This window comes from Gasterosteus aculeatus, chromosome 18 (assembly GCF_964276395.1).
Source record: "Gasterosteus aculeatus chromosome 18, fGasAcu3.hap1.1, whole genome shotgun sequence".
NCBI classification, from domain to species: domain Eukaryota; kingdom Metazoa; phylum Chordata; class Actinopteri; order Perciformes; family Gasterosteidae; genus Gasterosteus; species Gasterosteus aculeatus.
In genome coordinates, this window is record NC_135706.1 from 5058818 (window position 1) to 5066833 (window position 8016).

Sequence of the window (8016 nt, forward strand, 5' to 3'; positions counted from 1 at the left end):
CTTTCCTGAGGTGCTAGTTTTAGGAAAACACTGTTAACCAATGCATTCTTGTGATCTGTGCGTTTTCAGCTTTCTCTCGGCCTGCAAACGCCTTAATAGTCAAGATTGCACCAAAACTTAGTTTGAACAAAAAAGGTTGGAAAACTATTCACAAACCACGATACCATCATGAAAAGGATGAATGTACCTTCCTGAGGTGCTAGATTTAGAAAAACACTGTTAACCAATGCATTCTAGTGTTATCGGCGTTTTCAGTCTTCTCTCGGCCTGCGAACGCCTTAATAGTCAAGAAGGCACCAAAACTTAGTTTGAACAAAAAAGGTTGGAAAACTATTCACAAACCATGATACCATCATAAAACAGATAAATGTACTTTCCTGAGGTGCTAGTTTTAGGAAAACACTGTTAACCAATGCATTCTTGTGATCTGTGCGTTTTCAGCTTTCTCTCGGCCTGCAAACGCCTTAATAGTCAAGATTGCACCAAAACTTAGTTTGAACAAAAAAGGTTGGAAAACTATTCACAAACCACGATACCATCATGAAAAGGATGAATGTACCTTCCTGAGGTGCTAGATTTAGAAAAACACTGTTAACCAATGCATTCTAGTGTTATCGGCGTTTTCAGCGTTCTCTCGGCCTGAAAACGCCTTAATAGTCAAGAAGGCACCAAAACTTAGTTTGAACAAAAAAGGTTGGAAAACTATTCACAAACCATGATACCATCATAAAACAGATAAATGTACTTTCCTGAGGTGCTAGTTTTAGGAAAACACTGTTAACCAATGCATTCTTGTGATCTGTGCGTTTTCAGCTTTCTCTCGGCCTGCAAACGCCTTAATAGTAAAGATTGCACCAAAACTTAGTTTGAACAAAAAAGGTTGGAAAACTATTCACAAACCACGATACCATCATGAAAAGGATGAATGTACCTTCCTGAGGTGCTAGATTTAGAAAAACACTGTTAACCAATGCATTCTTGTGATCTGTGCGTTTTCAGCTTTCTCTCGGCCTGCAAACGCCTTAATAGTCAAGATTGCACCAAAACTTAGTTTGAACAAAAAAGGTTGGAAAACTATTCACAAACCACGATACCATCATGAAAAGGATGAATGTACCTTCCTGAGGTGCTAGATTTAGAAAAACACTGTTAACCAATGCATTCTTGTGATCTGTGCGTTTTCAGCTTTCTCTCGGCCTGCAAACGCCTTAATAAGTCAAGATTACACCAAAACTTAGTTTGAACAAAAAAGGTTGGAAAACTATTCACAAACCACGATACCATCATGAAAAGGATGAATGTACCTTCCTGAGGTGCTAGATTTAGAAAAACACTGTTAACCAATGCATTCTTGTGTTCTGTGCGTTTTCAGCGTTCTCTCGGCCTGAAAACGCCTTAATAGTCAAGAAGGCACCAAAACTTAGTTTGAACAAAAAAGGTTGGAAAACTATTCACAAACCATGATACCATCATAAAACAGATAAATGTACTTTCCTGAGGTGCTAGTTTTAGGAAAACACTGTTAACCAATGCATTCTTGTGATCTGTGCGTTTTCAGCTTTCTCTCGGCCTGCAAACGCCTTAATAGTCAAGATTGCACCAAAACTTAGTTTGAACAAAAAAGGTTGGAAAACTATTCACAAACCACGATACCATCATGAAAAGGATGAATGTACCTTCCTGAGGTGCTAGATTTAGAAAAACACTGTTAACCAATGCATTCTAGTGTTATCGGCGTTTTCAGTCTTCTCTCGGCCTGCGAACGCCTTAATAGTCAAGAAGGCACCAAAACTTAGTTTGAACAAAAAAGGTTGGAAAACTATTCACAAACCATGATACCATCATAAAACAGATAAATGTACTTTCCTGAGGTGCTAGTTTTAGGAAAACACTGTTAACCAATGCATTCTTGTGATCTGTGCGTTTTCAGCTTTCTCTCGGCCTGCAAACGCCTTAATAGTCAAGATTGCACCAAAACTTAGTTTGAACAAAAAAGGTTGGAAAACTATTCACAAACCATGATATCATCATAAAACAGATAAATGTACTTTCCCGACGTGCTAGTTTTAGGAAAACACTGTTAACCAATGCATTCTTGTGATCTGTGCGTTTTCAGCTTTCTCTCGGCCTGCAAACGCCTTAATAGTCAAGATTGCACCAAAACTTAGTTTGAACAAAAAAGGTTGGAAAACTATTCACAAACCACGATACCATCATGAAAAGGATGAATGTACCTTCCTGAGGTGCTAGATTTAGAAAAACACTGTTAACCAATGCATTCTTGTGTTCTCGCCGTTTTCAGCTTTCTCTCGGCCTGCAAACGCCTTAATAGTCAAGATTGCACCAAAACTTAGTTTGAACAAAAAAGGTTGGAAAACTATTCACAAACCATGATACCATCATAAAAAGGATAAATGTACTTTCCTGAGGTGCTAGTTTTAGGAAAACACTGTTAACCAATGCATTCTTGTGTTCTGTGCGTTTTCAGCGTTCTCTCGGCCTGCAAACGCCTTAATAGTCAAGAAAGCACCAAAACTTAGTTTGAACAAAAAAGGTTGGAAAACTATTCACAAACCATGATACCATCATGAAAGGGATGAATGTACCTTTCTGAGGTGCTAGATTTAGAAAAACACTGTTAACCAATGCATTCTTGTGTTCTGTGCGTTTTCAGCGTTCTCTCGGCCTGAAAACGCCTTAATAGTCAAGAAGGCACCAAAACTTAGTTTGAACAAAAAAGGTTGGAAAACTATTCACAAACCATGATACCATCATAAAAAGGATAAATGTACTTTCCTGAGGTGCTAGTTTTAGGAAAACACTGTTAACCAATGCATTATTGTGTTCTGTGCGTTTTCAGCGTTCTCTCGGCCTGCAAACGCCTTAATAGTCAAGAAAGCACCAAAACTTAGTTTGAACAAAAAAAGTTGGAAAACTATTCACAAACCATGATACCATCATGAAAAGGATGAATGTACCTTCCTGAGGTGCTAGTTTTAGAAAAACACTGTTAACCAATGCATTCTTGTGTTCTGTGCGTTTTCAGCTTTCTCTCGGCCTGAAAACGCCTTAATAGTCAAGATTGCACCAAAACTTAGTTTGAACAAAACAGGTTGGAAAACTATTCACAAACCATGATACCATCATAAAACAGATAAATGTACTTTCCTGAGGTGCTAGTTTTAGGAAAACACTGTTAACCAATGCATTCTTGTGTTCTGTGCGTTTTCAGCGTTCTCTCGGCCTGCAAACGCCTTAATAGTCAAGAAGGCACCAAAACTTAGTTTGAACAAAAAAGGTTGAAAAACTATTCACAAACCATGATACCATCTTGAAAAGGATGAATGTACCTTCCTGAGGTGCTAGATTTAGAAAAACACTGTTAACCAATGCATTCTTGTGTTCTGTGCGTTTTCAGCTTTCTCTCGGCCTGCAAACGCCTTAATAGTCAAGATTGCACCAAAACTTAGTTTGCACAGAAAAGGTTGGAAAAGTATTCACAAACCATGATACCATCATAAAACAGATAAATGTACTTTCCTGAGGTGCTAGTTTTAGGAAAACACTGTTAACCAATGCATTCTTGTGTTCTGTGCGTTTTCAGCGTTCTCTCGGCCTGAAAACGCCTTAATAGTCAAGAAGGCACCAAAACTTAGTTTGAACAAAAAAGGTTGGAAAACTATTCACAAACCATGATACCATCTTGAAAAGGATGAATGTACCTTCCTGAGGTGCTAGATTTAGAAAAACACTGTTAACCAATGCGATCTTGTGTTCTGTGCGTTTTCAGCTTTCTCTCGGCCTGCAAACGCCTTAATAGTCAAGATTGCACCAAAACTTAGTTTGAACAAAACAGGTTGGAAAACTATTCACAAACCATGATACCATCATAAAACAGATAAATGTACTTTCCTGAGGTGCTAGTTTTAGGAAAACACTGTTAACCAATGCATTCTTGTGTTCTGTGCGTTTTCAGCGTTCTCTCGGCCTGCAAACGCCTTAATAGTCAAGAAGGCACCAAAACTTAGTTTGAACAAAAAAGGTTGGAGAACTATTCACAAACCATGATACCATCATGAAAAGGATGAATGTACCTTCCTGAGGTGCTAGATTTAGAAAAACACTGTTAACCAATGCATTCTTGTGTTCTGTGCGTTTTCAGCTTTCTCTCGGCCTGCAAACGCCTTAATAGTCAAGATTGCACCAAAACTTAGTTTGCACAGAAAAGGTTGGAAAACTATTCACAAACCATGATACCATCATAAAAAGGATAAATGTACTTTCCTGAGGTGCTAGTTTTAGGAAAACACTGTTAACCAATGCATTATTGTGTTCTGTGCGTTTTCAGCGTTCTCTCGGCCTGCAAACGCCTTAATAGTCAAGAAAGCACCAAAACTTAGTTTGAACAAAAAAAGTTGGAAAACTATTCACAAACCATGATACCATCATGAAAACGATGAATGTACCTTCCTGAGGTGCTAGTTTTAGAAAAACACTGTTAACCAATGCATTCTTGTGTTCTGTGCGTTTTCAGCTTTCTCTCGGCCTGAAAACGCCTTAATAGTCAAGATTGCACCAAAACTTAGTTTGAACAAAACAGGTTGGAAAACTATTCACAAACCATGATACCATCATAAAACAGATAAATGTACTTTCCTGAGGTGCTAGTTTTAGGAAAACACTGTTAACCAATGCATTCTTGTGTTCTGTGCGTTTTCAGCGTTCTCTCGGCCTGCAAACGCCTTAATAGTCAAGAAGGCACCAAAACTTAGTTTGAACAAAAAAGGTTGGAAAACTATTCACAAACCATGATACCATCTTGAAAAGGATGAATGTACCTTCCTGAGGTGCTAGATTTAGAAAAACACTGTTAACCAATGCATTCTTGTGTTCTGTGCGTTTTCAGCTTTCTCTCGGCCTGCAAACGCCTTAATAGTCAAGATTGCACCAAAACTTAGTTTGCACAGAAAAGGTTGGAAAAGTATTCACAAACCATGATACCATCATAAAACAGATAAATGTACTTTCCTGAGGTGCTAGTTTTAGGAAAACACTGTTAACCAATGCATTCTTGTGTTCTGTGCGTTTTCAGCGTTCTCTCGGCCTGAAAACGCCTTAATAGTCAAGAAGGCACCAAAACTTAGTTTGAACAAAAAAGGTTGGAAAACTATTCACAAACCATGATACCATCTTGAAAAGGATGAATGTACCTTCCTGAGGTGCTAGATTTAGAAAAACACTGTTAACCAATGCGATCTTGTGTTCTGTGCGTTTTCAGCTTTCTCTCGGCCTGCAAACGCCTTAATAGTCAAGATTGCACCAAAACTTAGTTTGAACAAAACAGGTTGGAAAACTATTCACAAACCATGATACCATCATAAAACAGATAAATGTACTTTCCTGAGGTGCTAGTTTTAGGAAAACACTGTTAACCAATGCATTCTTGTGTTCTGTGCGTTTTCAGCGTTCTCTCGGCCTGCAAACGCCTTAATAGTCAAGAAGGCACCAAAACTTAGTTTGAACAAAAAAGGTTGGAGAACTATTCACAAACCATGATACCATCATGAAAAGGATGAATGTACCTTCCTGAGGTGCTAGATTTAGAAAAACACTGTTAACCAATGCATTCTTGTGTTCTGTGCGTTTTCAGCTTTCTCTCGGCCTGCAAACGCCTTAATAGTCAAGATTGCACCAAAACTTAGTTTGCACAGAAAAGGTTGGAAAACTATTCACAAACCATGATACCATCATAAAACAGATAAATGTACTTTCCTGAGGTGCTAGTTTTAGGAAAACACTGTTAACCAATGCATTCTTGTGTTCTGTGCGTTTTCAGCGTTCTCTCGGCCTGAAAACGCCTTAATAGTCAAGAAGGCACCAAAACTTAGTTTGAACAAAAAAGGTTGGAAAACTATTCACAAACCATGATACCATCATAAAAAGGATAAATGTACTTTCCTGAGGTGCTAGTTTTAGGAAAACACTGTTAACCAATGCATTATTGTGTTCTGTGCGTTTTCAGCGTTCTCTCGGCCTGCAAACGCCTTAATAGTCAAGAAGGCACCAAAACTTAGTTTGAACAAAAAAGGTTGGAAAACTATTCACAAACCATGATACCATCTAGAAAAGGATGAATGTACCTTCCTGAGGTGCTAGATTTAGAAAAACACTGTTAACCAATGCATTCTTGTGTTCTGTGCATTTTCAGCTTTCTCTCGGCCTGCAAACGCCTTAATAGTCAAGATTGCACCAAAACTTAGTTTGCACAGAAAAGGTTGGAAAACTATTCACAAACCATGATACCATCATAAAACAGATAAATGTACTTTCCTGAGGTGCTAGTTTTAGGAAAACACTGATAACCAATGCATTCTTGTGTTCTGTGCGTTTTCAGCGTTCTCTCGGCCTGAAAACGCCTTAATAGTCAAGATTGCACCAAAACTTAGTTTGCACAGAAAAGGTTGGAAAACTATTCACAAACCATGATACCATCATAAAACAGATAAATGTACTTTCCTGAGGTGCTAGTTTTAGGAAAACACTGTTAACCAATGCATTCTTGTGTTCTGTGCGTTTTCAGCGTTCTCTCGGCCTGAAAACGCCTTAATAGTCAAGAAGGCACCAAAACTTAGTTTGAACAAAAAAGGTTGGAAAACTATTCACAAACCATGATACCATCATAAAAAGGATAAATGTACTTTCCTGAGGTGCTAGTTTTAGGAAAACACTGTTAACCAATGCATTATTGTGTTCTGTGCGTTTTCAGCGTTCTCTCGGCCTGCAAACGCCTTAATAGTCAAGAAAGCACCAAAACTTAGTTTGAACAAAAAGGGTTGGAAAACTATTCACAAACCATGATAACATCATGAAAAGGATGAATGTACCTTCCTGAGGTGCTAGATTTAGAAAAACACTGTTAACCAATGCATTCTTGTGTTCTGTGCGTTTTCAGCGTTCTCTCGGCCTGCAAACGCCTTAATAGTCAAGAAGGCACCAAAACTTAGTTTGAACAAAAAAGGTTGGAAAACTATTCACAAACCATGATACCATCTAGAAAAGGATGAATGTACCTTCCTGAGGTGCTAGATTTAGAAAAACACTGTTAACCAATGCATTCTTGTGTTCTGTGCATTTTCAGCTTTCTCTCGGCCTGCAAACGCCTTAATAGTCAAGATTGCACCAAAACTTAGTTTGCACAGAAAAGGTTGGAAAACTATTCACAAACCATGATACCATCATAAAACAGATAAATGTACTTTCCTGAGGTGCTAGTTTTAGGAAAACACTGTTAACCAATGCATTCTTGTGTTCTGTGCGTTTTCAGCGTTCTCTCGGCCTGAAAACGCCTTAATAGTCAAGATTGCACCAAAACTTAGTTTGCACAGAAAAGGTTGGAAAACTATTCACAAACCATGATACCATCATAAAACAGATAAATGTACTTTCCTGAGGTGCTAGTTTTAGGAAAACACTGTTAACCAATGCATTCTTGTGTTCTGTGCGTTTTCAGCGTTCTCTCGGCCTGAAAACGCCTTAATAGTCAAGAAGGCACCAAAACTTAGTTTGAACAAAAAAGGTTGGAAAACTATTCACAAACCATGATACCATCATAAAAAGGATAAATGTACTTTCCTGAGGTGCTAGTTTTAGGAAAACACTGTTAACCAATGCATTATTGTGTTCTGTGCGTTTTCAGCGTTCTCTCGGCCTGCAAACGCCTTAATAGTCAAGAAAGCACCAAAACTTAGTTTGAACAAAAAAGGTTGGAAAACTATTCACAAACCATGATACCATCATGAAAAGGATGAATGTACCTTCCTGAGGTGCTAGATTTAGAAAAACACTGTTAACCAATGCATTCTTGTGTTCTGTGCGTTTTCAGCTTTCTCTCGGCCTGAAAACGCCTTAATAGTCAAGATTGCACCAAAACTTAGTTTGAACAAAACAGGTTGGAAAACTATTCACAAACCATGATACCATCATAAAACAGATAAATGTACTTTCCTGAGGTGCTAG